At 44.1% G+C, this 16,350-nt stretch overlaps 1 protein-coding gene across 1 annotated transcript in view; it reads right to left on the reverse strand.

Moving 5' to 3' along the window:
* Positions 1–2,338: 2,338 nt before the first annotated feature.
* LOC120712152 overlaps positions 2,339–16,350 on the reverse strand; it is a 34,020-nt gene continuing 20,008 nt past the window's right edge. Inside the window, exon 2 of the mRNA XM_039997868.1 lies at positions 2,339–2,609. The gene's annotated coding sequence lies outside the window, so the exon portion shown is untranslated. The remainder of the gene's footprint in view (positions 2,610–16,350) is intronic.

A 16,350-nucleotide genomic window follows, 5' to 3' on the forward strand; every position in this document is an offset into this window, starting at 1 on the left:
CATGAAACTTTCACTGAGACTAGTCTTATACACCATCTCTGATCATGGAGCGCTCTCAATCTCTTTCCATAATCCCATGCAGTCACACGTGCTATCTCTCTCCCAACCACTTTCTGATCATCAATGGTGGACAACTTGGCCGAGCAGCTGGGGATGGCGGCCGAGAATCCCGCTTGGCTTGCTCCAACCATTCCCCCCATCCAACTCTCCCTATATGTACTTTCTACTATATTTTACTACCTCCCTCTAAAAGATTCCTCCCCCTATAACTATTCCTCCTATATCTATTCCCCCTATATACTATCACTCGTTAACTAACTATTTATTTCATGTTTTTGAATTTAAAAAAATCATACAATATTTGTACTGTTATAATACGCATTATCATCGTGTTACGGGACTCAAACGGAATTAATATCGCGAAGAAACAATGTGATTAGAGATATAGGGGGAGTTGGAACTCACCCTATATATGGGGGGAGTTTCAACTCCCCTCGTATATAGGGGGAGCTATAGGGGGAACCGTTGGATCGGATTTCCCCCTATAACTCCCCCGATATGGGGTGGGGGGAGGGATAGGGGGCACCGTTGGAGCCAGCCTTATGCAGCCGTCGTGGAGAGGGCCTTCGCCATAGAGCGTCTCAAGCACGCCTTCAAGACGCTGAACCAGATGGCGGCAGACCATCGTCTGAGGACGTTGCCGCCACCGTTGGATGAGAAGATCAACCACTACGCCCCCAAGGTGGCTGATTTTGCAGATATCCTCTCGGAGGGGATACCGGCGGCAGAGGGCGAGATGGAGGAGTAACTAGACCCTTTTTTATGTATATTATATATTTGAATGATGCCAGACTTATGTTAAATTGTTCTGTGTTGGTGTTCTATTTTCCATGTGTTTTAACAAATCCCTGTGCTTAAAATCTGGGATTGTGTCCGGTTCACGTGCGACAAGTTTTTTTTGACCCGATTCTTACAAATAAATACGTGCAACATTAACAGTTGTTTGGATAGTAATCGTTTTGATTGCAAGATGAATTGTTATCATCATCACCCTAGTGAGTTTTTCTAGAGAGGATCTTCCGTTGCAATACTCATTTGAACTGGACGTCATCGAGTAGCTAGAAGTATATTAAACTGCAAAAATAGGGTTCAAACAGAGCCTTGAAAACAAAGAAGATGAGAGCAATCGAGGACATGATTTTAGGTTCTTAATCATTGATAAAAAAACTAATTATGTGTTGGTATTTAGATGTAGATTTAGACCCAATGCAACTGATTGAATCGAAGAGCATGTATTCTCAAAAACACTGTAAAAATATTTGTATGGTCCCTGTACATAAAAGAGCTGTATTTCAGTGGCGGGTTAAGCTACAAACCGACAGTGATTACACGACATGCCGGCGAAGCCACAACCCGTCACGGTTAATTGTATATCACTGCCGGTTCATGCCAAGAACCAGTAGTTATGTTACAACGTTCAATCACTGCCGGTTAGTGGCTATAGCCGTCAGTGATATCGTCTATCACTGCCGGATGCTGGATAGCCAAGATAATTTTTGGTTTTGGAAGCATGGAACCGGCAGTGAAGGGTCATCAGTGGGAGCTCAAAAAATCCGACACTGATGGCGGCGGCACTGAAGGTCAATTTTGCAGTTGTGTCTCTATGTGTCAATAGTCTCGATCGCTCCTCATCCTTGCAGATGGACATGGTGGCCTGTACACGTGATGTGTGGGTGGTAAGCGCCGAGAGCACGGTGCTGAACTTGCTTCCTTGCACCAGGGCTCCCTCAGCATGCCCCATTACACGCTCCTGCTCGCTTGATGGCGCTAGGTAGATGACGAGCTCCATCCACACATCCGCCAACACATTCCACCGTTTATTAGCAGCTACTTCGTCTGTCATCAAAAACTTCCCTAGCTTTACGCCGTCACGCACAAGTTTGCTGCAATCATCACCGGGGGTCAGCGTCGGGCCGTCAATGAGCTTCGAGCTGGACAACACAATGGCCACTCTGCTGAAGGTTGTTCCTTCCGTGGTGCTGTTCATCGTCTGCGGATAGCGATCCACCTCCATGCTGCTGGTGGCGATGTGCCATGTGAAGAGCCGGTGCGCCTCGGCACCATGCGCTCCCAGCACCGAGGAGGTGCTCGACCGTAGAGTCACGATTGGGGAAGAAGATGCGAGTCAATTCAATTGATATGTGTTTATATGTTGTAACACTGGTAGTGATTCCTAATCACCGCAATTGCAATGATATATAGGCTACATTGATATGTGTTTATGTTGTAGTGGTAATTTATCTAGTAATGAAATGAAAGCATAAGTAAAGTACAGAAGTGAAAGCAGAAGCACCTTTTGAATTGGATAATTATTAAGCAATCACACACATTAATACTGTGTAGTGTGTGATACTCATAATACATAATGCACAGCCAATACAAACTCACATCCCCCTGATCGAAAGGAGGTGATGGAATAAGCTTTCTTCATATGCATGGAAGGAAAGCTAGCACGCCAAACCCAAAACACACACTGTCGCAAGGCAGAACAACACTAGCACCAAGCAAGCTGGAAATTAAAGGCAAAGCACGCAGATGGAAAATGGCATGTGCAAACACCATCTTTGAACTTTGCATATTTACAATTTGTCATCTTGAGCTTTACTTAAAATCCAATACTTTCTTTGTTCTCATAAAATTTTAGATATCACTATTCAGTGATCGGATTTCATCAGATGGTATTCCGATGTTCTTTTCTTTCCACAACAAAAAGAACCATTTGGTTATGTCATGTATATACTTTCTTGAGCAAATCTCCGTCGGGAGATATTGCTCCAACATCCATCTGATGCAATTCTAAAAGCAGTATGCCATCAATTGCATTATGATTCTAAAAGAATTCTTTCATGAGACTGAATAAAATGTCTCATTATAACTTATTCTTTTCTTTGAACAAAACTTTTTGCCATAAGTTGTTCTTAGCAACTTTTGATGTTCCCTCCGGAGTCACGTTTCAATCTTGTAGACCGAATATAGCCAACTGTTTTGGCTCCATTAGAAACTTATTCCATGTTCCAAAATAGATTTAGAACTTTTAGGTCTCATTATATCTTCCATGGCTTCTCGCCACGTCAATGAATGAGACAATTCAATTTATGACATTCACACAACGTCAAAACATATGTTGAGACAATTTCAGTGCTTGAATCATAGGAGTGAAAATACAGTCCCACTTCTCTTCAAGCCTTAGTTCTCAGCATACTTTACTCCCCCAGATTATCCCATCTATTGCAAAGATGGAATATCTTCAAACTTTTGTTTGGGTTTGTTCTTTACAAGCCTCAAAGGGTGCTTTAAGCATCACCTTGCTTTAAGCACCACCTTTTCTTTCGGATGTTTTGAGGCTCAAATGGTGCTTTAAGCACCACCTTGCTTTAAGCACCACCTTTTCTTTCAGATGTTTTGATGCTCAACTTTCTTCCTATTTTTTTATGGTTAGGGTATCAACATTATGACCGTTGTACTCCCTTTTTGGTCATATTCACTTTAATAGATCATCCTTACTTTTAAAAATGCATCACATTTAACTTTGCAGGGAAAATTCTCTCTAAATTTTAATTTTTTTGTCTTTCTAATCTTTCTCACCCTCGAAATATGGCACAAACTTTGCTGCCATAATTTCCAAACTATTTTTAACACTTGTGAATGTGAATGAGGAGCCTTTCATTACTAGAACTTTATTCATATGACCAAGTCATACAAAATAATGGGAGTACCATTTCCTTATTCCTTTTTCAAGAGCTCCCCAGAGGTCTTGATTTGTTGCACTTTCAAGAACTCATCAAGTTCTTCATTTTGCTATACTTTTGCTAGTCATGCTTGCAATCTTGGTTCGCATACAAGTTTCTTTTGTCTTTCGACTCTTTCCAAGTCAGTATTCAACATGTCACTATAACAGTGCATGATAATTGCTGGGATAGCTTTAAAAGCTCCCCCAGACTTCTTCACTTTTATGTGATACTCAAGCAGCACATGAGTCATCACAACTTTTCCTGTCATGCAGGATATGAATGGCACAAGTGCCAAAACCTTTTCCGACATGCGGTATAAAACTTTAAATGCATTGGTAATAAATGTTTAATTCAATGTTGGTCAAATTGAACATGCATCAAAGTCATTTCAACCATTATCTTTATTGTTGTTGAAGGACGAAGAAACTTTGGTCACAATGACTAAAACATGCGTATATACTTTATTTTTTGATTAAATCTTCCCGTTGGTTCCAATTTAATCAGAAAATTTAACAAATCTCTATATTACAAAAACTTTAGTGAGAGAAAAACCAAAAACCTCTTGAAAACAGTTGCATCCCTTTTCCATATCAACTAAAGTCAGAATGGAACGAGCACTTTTCTTTCTTAACCTCAACTATACAGCTGAGTAACCTCAAAACTTTATCTGTAGCGTTGATCGGAATCAATTTTTGTCTGTTAATTTCTCTCTACTTGGGAAGAATTGTATGTCTTAATTTAACGTTGGTCAAAATTAAAACATACAACATTCCTTTTCTTTCAATTCTATATCACCGTTGGGCAGAAATAGAACACATGACTAGAATAAAAATTATAATATTTCCATTATCAACTTTAGTCAGAAAATGACAACATCATAATGGTGCCAAAACAAAAATTGATCACTTTGATGCAAAAAAAGTCAGAGAATTAACATTGAACTTAAAATCACAATAAAATTATAATATTGTTATCATCAACGTTGGTCAGAAAATAACAATATCATAATTAACTTTAAACCAATATCTTTCTTCTCCTCTATTTAAATTGTCCTGTTGGTTCTAATTTAAATAGAGGATGAAACTATTACTTTGCAGCGGAAACATGAAAAATTCATTTTCAGAAGCATCATCACTATGAAACTTTACCATTCTCTAATACAAATTATCTCGTTGGTTCAAATTTGAATAGAGATAAAACTATACAAAACTTATCATAAAAAGGGCTTCTGAAAAGAATAAGAATAATTCTTAAATTTTCACTATACATCTGGCCTGCGCAGCATTGCAAAAAGGTCCGTGCGGCCTTGCGGCCCGCTCGCTCGGCGCTGTCCAGCAGCACTCAGCCCGCGCAGCACCCGCCTGGGCCTGCGTGGCAGAGCACCCCCGCACGCGGGCCACACTCGTGCTCATGGCCCAGTCCGCCCGCTCGGCCTACTTGCTGCCGCGGCTCCTGGCCGTCCATCGCGATGGACGGCCGAGCGCACATTTCGCGGGGTCAAAATCCCATCGGCCACCGGTGCCCGACTCCATAACCCTAGCCTCCATTCTAGTCCTCTCCCGGTCCGATCCGGCGGCGCCGCAGTCGCCCGCCCTCGTCGGCGCACGGCCGGGTCCGGCCACCGGCCGACGGCCAGCGACCCTTCTACTTTCCTCCCCTCTCTTTCTGTCCGCAGCGCACATAGGCGAGCAAGTAGTGGCGTCCACCCGTGGCGGCCAGAGAAAACTTGGCGCCACCGCAGGCCCCCTCTCCGGCGTGCGCGCTCGCCCGTGCGCGAGCGTGCCGCCGTCGAGCGGCTCTGCGATGGGGCCCTTGCCCCGAAGCGCACACGCCGGCAGAGCAGCTCCTTGGGGTGCCCTGCTCGCACTGCGGTGGTCGAGTGCCGGTGAGCCGGCGCTTGATGAGGACTTTCCCGTGCGGCGACTGCCGGCGGTGGCGGCGACGGTGTGACCCAGATGAGTCTCGCCGCACCTCATTCTTTTCCTAGGGTTAGTTTGAGTTCTTTTCTTCAATTTGCATCGAAATGTCTCTGTTTTCTTTCGATTCGGCGTCGAATCGTCGTTCCCAATTCGATCCACACACTAGACTAGCTCTTGATACCATTGTTATACTCTTTAGATCGACTAGGAGTAGATCGATGGGTTGTACTCCCTTTCTGTAGAAGAAATACCTCGCTGGTAGCCTCTGCAGGTTCGTCGGTGGCGTTCTGCGCTAGGGCAGCGACGCGCAGTGCAGAGACAACATGGTGGCGGTGTCGACGTGGTGCAGGGTTGGCGGTGTTGTAGTCGACGGCGGGCCAGTGGCGGCGACGGCGCGGCACGGTGGAGCTTCCCGTCGCTGACAACCCCCCTCTCTAGATCGGATTAGGGCTTAGGATGGTAGGAACTGTAGCGGCGGCGAACCTCATGACCAGAGCCTCTAATCCCCACCTCCACTTTATAGGGCTGCGCGACGGAGGCCCACCAGCCTCATCTTGGGCTGGGCGTCCCTGATCAGGACGCGAGTCAAGGTTGGCCCAGTCGTTGGACTGGCCTGGTGGAGATCAAACTAACAGCTCAAACCTTCGGCGCAGCAGCTTGAAGAGAGCGAACAAGAGGCAGATCCTCTTCAGGCGTTGGATCTGTTCTAGGGAGGTGAAAAACTTTGCCGACGGTGACGATGCCATCGTTTTCTCGGATCAATCGGACAACACCGCCGCCGTCGTCATAGCCTCGGGAGCTGGCCTTCTTGTCCAGCTTGTAGCCATCTGCGGTGGGCTCGATGTCCACCAGCATCTCTTCTCCCATGACGATGTAGTTGCACTCCTTCAACACCTCGTCTCTAGCAACACCGATAGCAGCTCGAGGCTCCTCCTACTGCTGCTCCAGCATCTGGGCCATGTACGAGCTGATGAGGCGGGGGTTCTTGGCATGGGCATAGGACCGCTTCCCAAACTTGGTGAAGGCGATCCTTTGCAGCATGTGGGTGGCGCAGAGGATCCAGAGGATGGCGAACACTGCCTTCCGGCCGGTGCTCTTGACGTTAAAGAAGACGAGGCTTCCCAGCCGGAGTATCCGCACATGCGGATCTTGTCCACCTTCTTGCGCAGGAGCTCCACCAGGAGCATCCTTGCCAGGATGATGCCGGCCCTCAGAGAGAGGTCGGCGACGTAGGCAGAGCCCCTCTTGTTGGTGTAGTACTGGTCAGCAGCATTATGGTTGTTCTTGGCTTCGGAGAAGAGGTAGGACATGACGGGGAGGAAGAAGGAGAGCGCCGAGGAGAGGAAGAGCCAGAGTTTGGGGTCCAGGATGGCGCTGGTGTCAGTGATGCCGCTGAAGAGGTTGAGGTTGAAGAAGAGCTCGGTGAGGGTGAACTGCTGGTGATATGCCCAAGAGCCCATCATCACAATACGGTTTAAAGGCCCAAGAGGATATTGATCCAAGAGGGATTAGGGTTACTAATGGGCCTATGAGATAGAAGCCCATTAGTACGCCCTATATATATGAGGGAGGGGCTAGGGGGGCGACGACCAGAGAGCTACGCCACCTCCTAGCCGCCGCCCCTCCCTCTCTCTCTCGGCCGCCGCCCATGCCGTGCGTGCGGTGCTAGCACACCGACGCCCGGCGTTTCATCCCCGTACGTGTGGACTCCGTGGAGGCACTGCTACGACTGCTGCGCTGATCGGCTGCTGCGCTGGTTCGTGGGACGTGATCGACTACTTCCTCTACATCGATGCGCGACTTCTTCCGCTACGCTGCGCGTCTAGTGGTAACGATCTATGATCTTCTACTTGCAAGTATCTTGGGTATATGCGGTAGTGATGCTAGCGTAGCCTACCCGATTCCCTTCATATACCTTCTTCCATTGGGGCCTGCATAGTATAGTTGTTCGATTTGTTCCGATCCCCATAGCACTACATTAGCACTCAACCCACCCCACACACCGGCGCCCCTTCAGTTTCTTCCTTCAGCTTGTATGTTTGTTTCTCAGCTAATTCTGTATGATGCATATCATCTCTACCATATCACTTCCATTCTTCTAAACTCTGTTTCTGTTTTGGAGGCTTCAATCATGATGGCGATGATGATCACCACAAGACAGGACGGATGGCAATGGAGGTCACCTTGGAGCCATGGCGATGGAGCCCATTGTGATGCAAGAGGCCATACTATTCACAATATAATATGATTATATGCCTGTGATATTTATTTTCCTGTCATACTATTCTTTCATGCTTTTACATATGGTGGATGCTTTAATCATGATAGAATAGCTTCCCTCAGAAAAGGTTGAGTTTTGATGCCTTTTACCAATAGCTGCACCTATAAATTTTGATCATTGTGTGGTAGGTTTACCAAAGTAGAGTACCCTCAGCTATCACTTTTGTATAGGGTGGATGTCGGACATTCACAAGCATAGTATTGGTTTACTCAGCAAAGCTATCAAAATAGTTTTGGGCTTTAAGGCATAGGGTTGGGGCCGGGGCATTGGATGCCACCCAACAAACAAGAGTCGCATAGAGATGTGATTAGTAATTTGTTACTTACCTGTATCACTACTTTTCTAGCCGTGATGCTAAAGCTCACTAGAATTTTAGTGATTATGGATCTTGAACCACTATATGTCATTAGAGGGAAGATGACTTTGATATAGTAGGTTGTCTTTTGTTAAATCAGTTAATGAAAGTCTTTACATAAACTTAGTGCTGAAATCTTGCTTTACTTTAATGTTGTAGATCATGTCTGCCAGTAACAATTCCGCTTTCAATTTGCGTTCTGTTCTTGAGAAAGAAAAGTTGAATGGAACAAACTTTATTGATTGGTACCGCAACCTAAGAATTGTTCTCAGGTAAGAGAAAAAGGAGTATGTTCTTGAGCAGCCATATCCTGATGATCTCCCTGACAATGCAACTGTTGCTGATCGCATAGCTTATGAGAAGCACTGCAATGACTCACTTGATGTTAGCTGTCTGATGCTCGCCACCATGTCCCCTGATCTGCAGAAGTAGTATGAGCATGTGGATGCTCATACCATGATCGAGGGGCTGCGTGGGATGTTTCAGAACCAAGCCAGGACTGAGAGGTTCAATATCTCAAAGTCCTTGTTTGCGTGCAAGCTGGCAGAAGGTAGTCCAGTCAGTCCTCATGTGATCAAAATGATTGGTTACATTGAGACTTTGGACAGACTTGGTTCTGAACTTCACCAAGACTTGGCTACTGATGTTATTCTCCAGTCGCTCCCGGCGAGCTATGAGCCTTTTATCATGAACTTTCAGATGAATGGCTTGGATAAAACATTGAGTGAGTTGCATGGGATGCTAAAGACAGCAGAGGAGAGCATTAAGAAGAATCCCAATCATGTGATGATGATTCAGAAGGGGAACAAAAAGAGGAAGCGTTGGACGCCTCCTAATCCCAAAGGTAAAGGCAAGGAAAAGAGTTCCGGTGGTAAGTCCTCGGGCTCTAAGCTAAAGCCAGCACCTAAGGCCAAATCTGGCCCTACTTCTGAAGATGAATGCTTCCACTGTCATGAAAAGGGACATTGGTCTAGGAACTGCAAGAAGTACTTGGAAGAAAAGAAGAAGAAGAAGGGAAGTGAGACTTCCACTTCAGGTATAAATGTTATAGAAATAAATATTGCATTATCTTCTAGTGAATCATGGGTATTTGATACTGGATCGATGATTCACACTTGCAAATCGTTGCAGGGTCTAAGTGAGACTAGAAGATTTGCAAGAGGCGAGTTGGACGTTCGTGTCGGCAATGGTGCAAAGGTTGCGGTGTTGGCGGTCGGCACCTACCACTTGTCTCTACCCTCCGGATTAGTTTTGGAATTAAATAATTGTTATTGCATTCCTGCTTTGAGCAAGAATATTATTTCTTCTTCATGTTTGGAAGAAGTTGGTGATTTTAAGATTGTAATTGAGAACAAACGTTGTTCTATCTTTTGCAATGGTATTTTTTATGCTCATTGTTCATTGGTGAATGGATTATATGTTCTTGATCTTGAGGATAAATCTGTCTGTAACATTAATACTAAGAGGCTTAGACCAAATGATTTGAATCCCACTTTTATTTGGCATTGTCTCTTAGGTCATATAAATGAGAAACGTATTGAACAACTCCATAAAGATGGATTGTTAAGCTCATTTGATTTTAAATCATTTGACACATGTGAGTCTTGTTTGCTTGGAAAGATGACCAAAGCGCCTTTCACTGGTCATAGTGAGAGGGCGAGTGACTTGTTGGGACTTGTACATACCGATGTATGTGGACCAATGAGCTCAATAGCCAGAGGTGGTTTTCAGTACTTCATTACTTTCACTGATGACTTTAGTAGATATGGCTATATCTACTTAATGAGGCACAAGTCTGAATCGTTTGAAAAGTTCAAAGAATTTCAGAATGAAGTACAAAATCAATTAGGCAAGACAATTAAATTTCTACGATCTGATCGTGGAGGAGAATATTTGAGCCTTGAATTTGGTGATCATTTGAAGCAATGTGGAATTATTCCGCAGCTAACTCCGCCCGGAACACCTCAATGGAATGGGGTATCCGAACGGAGGAACCGAACCTTGTTGGACATTGTTAGGTCCATGATGAGCCAAGCTGATCTTCCATTGTCATTTTGGGGTTACGCTCTTGAAACTGCTGCGTTCACACTGAATAAGGTTCCAAGTAAGTCTGTTGAGAAGACACCATATGAGATATGGACTGGGAAGCGTCCCGGATTATCTTTTCTCAAAGTTTGGGGATGTGAGGCTTATGTCAAACGTTTGATGTCAGATAAGCTCACTCCAAAGTCAGACAAATGTTTCTTTGTGGGGTATCCTAGGGAAACCAAAGGATATTATTTTTACAATAAGGCGGAAGGCAAAGTGTTTGTCGCTCGCAATGGTGTTTTCTTAGAAAAGGAGTTTCTCTCAAAAGGATTTAGTGGGAGCAAGGTGCAACTTGAAGAAATTAAGGAAACACCCGAAACTGTTTCAGCACCCACTGAAGATTCACGGGATGTGCAAGATGTTGCACAACCCGTAGTTGAGGCACCAGCCCCACGAAGGTCTATAAGGGCACGTCGCGCTACTGACAAGCTCAACCTCCTTATTACGGAGGAGTGCCACGTATTATTGATGGAAAATGATGAGCCCTTACCTACAAAGAAGCAATGATGGGACCCGACTCCGACAAATGGCTTGAAGCCATGGAATCCGAGTTAAAATCCATGCATGATAATCAAGTTTGGAACTTGGTCGATCAGATTGACAGTGTAAGACCTGTCGACTGTAAGTGGATTTTTAAGAAAAAATTAGACATGGATGGAAATGTTCACATCTATAAGGCACGATTGGTGGCGAAAGGTTTCCGTCAAATTCAAGGTGTTGACTATGAGGAAACCTTTTCGCCCGTCGCAATGCTAAAGTCTGTTCGGATTCTCCTAGCAATTGCCGCATATTATGACTATGAGATATGGCAAATGGATGTCAAAACCGCTTTCCTTAATGGACATCTAAGTGAGGATGTGTATATGACACAGCCTGAAGGTTTTGTCGATCCTAAAAATACTGGGAAAATATGTAAGCTTCAGAGGTCCATCTATGGATTGAAGCAAGCATCTCGGAGTTGGAATATTCGTTTTGATGAAGTAGTCAAAGGGTTTGGCTTCATCAAGAATGAAGATGAGCCTTGTGTTTACAAAAAGGCTAGTGGGAGCGCACTTGTGTTTCTGGTCCTATATGTGGATGACATATTACTGATCGGAAATGATATTCCAATGCTTGAAGCCGTTAAAACCTCATTGAAAAAGAGTTTTTCGATGAAGGATTTAGGAGAGGCGGCTTATATTCTGGGTATTAGGATCTATAGAGATAGATCAAAAAGGCTAATTGGATTAAGCCAAGACACGTACATTGACAAGATATTGAATCGGTTCAATATGCAAGATTCCAAGAAAGGTTTCTTGCCAATGTCACATGGCATTACTCTAAGCAAAAGTCAGCGTGCTACGACACCTGATGAGCAAAAGAGGATGAGTACGATTCCTTATGCTTCAGTCATAGGGTCGATCATGTATGCTATGCTTTGCACGCGCCCAGATGTTTCCTTTACTCTAAGTGTTACGAGCAGGTATCAGTCAGATTCCGGTGAACCTCACTGGACAATTGTAAAGAGTATCCTTAAGTACTTGAGAAGAACTAAGGATATGTTCCTAATATTTGGAGGCGAAGATGAGCTCCTTGTAAAGGGTTACACCGATGCTAGTTTTCAAACAGACAAAGATGACTCCAAATCGCAATCCGGTTTTGTTTTCTGCCTCAATGGTGGGGCAGTGAGCTGGAAGAGTTCCAAGCAAGATACGGTGGCTGATTCGACGACAGAGGCCGAGTATATTGCAGCTTCCGAAGCTGCAAAAGAAGCTGTTTGGATCAGAAAGTTTGTTTCTGACTTGGGTGTTGTTCCTAGTGCGTCCAGTCCAGTGGACCTCTATTGTGATAATAGTGGTGCCGTTGCACTAGCAAAGGAGCCTAGAACAACTAAGAAGTCCAGACATATACTGCGGAAGTATCACCTCATCCGTAACTTTGTTGAGAGAGGTGATGTGAAGGTTTGCAAGGTGCACACGGATTCAAACGTTGCTGATCCATTGACGAAGCCTCTATCACAACCAAAGCATGAGGCGCACATGAGATCTATGGGTATTAGATACTTACATCAGTGATTCTAGTGTGCGTGGGAGATTTTTGTGTCATGAGTATGTTTATGTAATGATAAATAATTGTTATTTGTTCCATGGATGATTATTTTTACATTGATTATCAAGTATGTGACTTGTTCGTGAAACTCTTTGTTGACAATGATATGATTCTAAATTATCCCTAGTTTATGTCGTTGTGTGGGACAACAATGATGTTGAGACTAGCACATGCATTAATTGATGATCATGTTTCACGGATCATGGATATGGAGATATCGGATTAATGATGTGGACACATGTTAGTGAACATGGTGTTGGATTGACCCACTCCAAGACAATGTTGGGATTGTTATTTTGTATGTGCCATCAGTTGTTCTTCAGTGTTATACCTACTGGATCCTTAGACCTGAGATCGCCATTGTTTCTCACTGGGTATAGTGGTGCATCTTGGGGCTGCTAAACGCTACTCCGTGACTGGGTAGTTACAAAAGCAGCTTACAGGTGTGTCATGAAACATGGAATGGGATGTGAGCGGATCAAGATGGAATTTGCCCCTCCTAGATAACGAGAGAGATATCTCTGGGCCCCTCGAGATAGTTGGATCTGAAAGTGCATGGCCATGCCAAAGTGATTAAAGAGTTAATCATGATGACTAAAGGTTAGTTATGAATAGAATCCACTATTAGATCGAGAGAATGGTCGAGCTATCACAAAGGTGGCACGCATCTCGCTTTGAGCTTGACTGGTATCGTGTGGCAAAGGGATCGGTGTATGAGTATATCTATGGTTCGGCCGATATGATCTTTATGTGTATTTGTGAGTCACTATGCCCTGCTAGGTGCCGCTATTGACTTGTGATTCGGAAATGATTTCCGATCACGACCACCTACACATGAACCTAACGGGTCACACACTTAAGGGGTTTGGAATGTTGGAAAGATTGCCTATATGATTGTCTCTAGTGCAAGTGGGAGATTGTTGGTGATATGCCCAAGAGCCCATCATCACAATACGGTTTAAAGGCCCAAGAGGATATTGATCCAAGAGGGATTAGGGTTACTAATGGGCCTATGAGATAGAAGCCCATTAGTATGCCCTATATATATGAGGGAGGGGCTAGGGGGGCGACGACCAGAGAGCTGCGCCACCTCCTAGCCGCCGCCCCTCCCTCTCTCTCTCGGCCGCCGCCCATGCCATGCGTGCGGTGCTAGCACACTGACGCCCGGCGTTTCATCCCCGTACGTGTGAACTCCGTCGAGGCGCTGCTGCGACTGTTGCGCTGATCGGCTGCTGGGATCAAGTAAGAGGAGCTCGGTTCGTGGGACGTGATCGACTACTTCCTCTACATCGACGCGCGACTTCTTCCGCTGCGCTGCGCGTCTAGTGGTAACGATCTATGATCTTCTACTCGCAAGTATCTTGGGTATATGCGGTAGTGATGCTAGCGTAGCCTACCCGATTCCCTTCATGAACATGATCACGGAGGCTGCCACCATGTTGGGCTCATTGCTCTTGTCGGTGTAGGATGCTGTGAGGTTACCGACGTAGCTGTTGGTGTCGCTAATGCTGTCAAGGCACTTCTCGTTTCTGATCATCGTTGCATGCAGTGCAAGCAGCATCGTACCAGTATAGTTCTACAAGGTCTCGAGTGTCATTAGTTCCGTTCAGGGAGCACTGCCATCTTTGCACTTGATCATATATTGTCCAGTACTGCGATCGAAGCCATCGTTGTCGGTGGCGAAAATGGCATCGCGTGTATGTGTATGCCAAGTTAGGTATCAGGTGCATGGGTATCAAGTGCATGAGCTGGGAATCATGATCATATGGATCCGATGGGTCAGGGTGACGCTGCATCGTCAATGTAACAGAATGCGTGTGACACATACATGCATGTGACGTGGCATGGATGCTCCTCGATCTTGTTCATCACGACCTAATGACCTAGTCTTTGTTTTATGCTTTCTTCTCCTAACTTTTATTTTTGGTACTCTTATTTTTTGCTGCAAAGTCAGGAATCCTGTCCTCTACTTCTTCATTATTATCCAGCATAATTCCTCTTTCTCCATGTTTGGTCCAAACATAGTAATTCGGCATGAAACCACTACTGAACAAGTGACTGTGGATGGTTCTTGATGATGAGTAATCCTTCTCATTGTTACAGAATTTGCATGGACAGCGAACGAAACCACCGTACTTGTGTTTCTCGGCCATTTCTATGAATTCATGCACGCCATCAATGAACTCCTTTGAACGCCGGTCGGCCATGTACATCCATTGCCGACTCATCTGCGTTCACATTTTATTTATTAACATCAATCAAGTGTCAACATAATTCATTTATTAAATAATATTGGAAGTAAAATAATAAATTAAATAAATAAATAATTGATTACGAAATAAATTGGAGTGTCCTCAAAATTATATACAATAAATAGTTTTCTTATACCTAATAATTTATCTTATGCCTAATATAATAATAAAATAATCCAATTTCTAATTACATCTAAATAAATAGTTATCTTATGTCTAATAATTTATATAACAATAATATAAAACTATAAATTAAATCGGGTCCAAATTACATCTACAAATATTTATCATGTGTATAAACTAAATCAAGTGCTAACTACATCTACAAACTTAATTTGATAAAGCATGGAAAAAATATTACTAACCTTTTTTAAAAAAATTGAAAAATTTTGCCTCCCTCCTCTCGCTCGGCTGCCATGAACAGTGAGTTCACGACAGCTTGGAGGGGGAAGAGGGCGTGATATTTATAGTGGCGGTACAAAGGCACCGGTTGGTGCAGAACAACCGGTGCAAAATATTAGGCATCGGCACCGGTTGATGTTTCCAACCGGTGCCTTTTCCCTAGGCACCTGCCGGCACCGGGTCATCGCAAGACCCGGTGCCGTTGTCAGCACATTAGGCACCGGTTACCAAATGTCCATGGTGGAATAGGAATCGATTGGTGGCACCAACCGGTGCCTATTCGGGAGTTTTGGTACCGGGTGGTACTTTAACCCAGTACCAAAAGCCCTACCTGGGCTCGCTCCTGGCCAAAGGTACCGGCTGCTGTTGCAGCCAGTACTGATGCGTGGCATTAGTACCGGCTATAAACCTTTGGCCAGGACTTTTGGCCCGTTTTCTAGTAGTGTGATGACCTAGTCTTTGTTTTATGCTTTCTTCTCCTAACTTTTATCTTTGGTACTCTTTTTTTTTTGAAAGCATACACACGCTTTATTGATTGAAGACAGTTACATCGTCTAATACAAGTTCACGAACAAAACTAGGGGTGCTTTTTCCATCTGCTTAAATTAAAGCTTGCACTAAAGATCTATCGCCGCAACTTTTGTCAGCTGTAAGGCAGCTCCCCGCAATGGCGGAGGACCAAATGAAATTAAGGATTTTATAGATATAACAAATGATAATTAATAACTTTATATATGAAATTCACAATAAAGAAATTTAAATGGCGAACATATCTCCATTTTAGCGTTGCACTTCTTATCCACCTTTGCTTCCCTTGACCTAAAAAACACCTATTCATAAGCTTGCAATCGCGGCTAGTAGCAATTTGCCCACCTTTTACGTGATGGCCAGATGCACATCACCTGTAATAATAATGTAAATGGAAAAAAAAATACGTTGCTGACCATCCTTAGCAATACGTGGTGCGGACTATGCAGCTGATACGTGGATCACAAAATTATTTTATCCGTATGCATGGTAAATCAGATGCCGCATGGTACATCCACATGGTGTTTTGGATGAATTTTTTCCCCAATAGTAAAGTATTATTGTGCTCACGATATCCTGATCTCTTCTGAAAAAACATGGTTCAAAATTTCAAATTATGACTTATGATATGAAACAAGTCACTAGT

This window comes from Panicum virgatum, chromosome 6K, assembly GCF_016808335.1.
Source record: "Panicum virgatum strain AP13 chromosome 6K, P.virgatum_v5, whole genome shotgun sequence".
NCBI classification, from domain to species: domain Eukaryota; kingdom Viridiplantae; phylum Streptophyta; class Magnoliopsida; order Poales; family Poaceae; genus Panicum; species Panicum virgatum.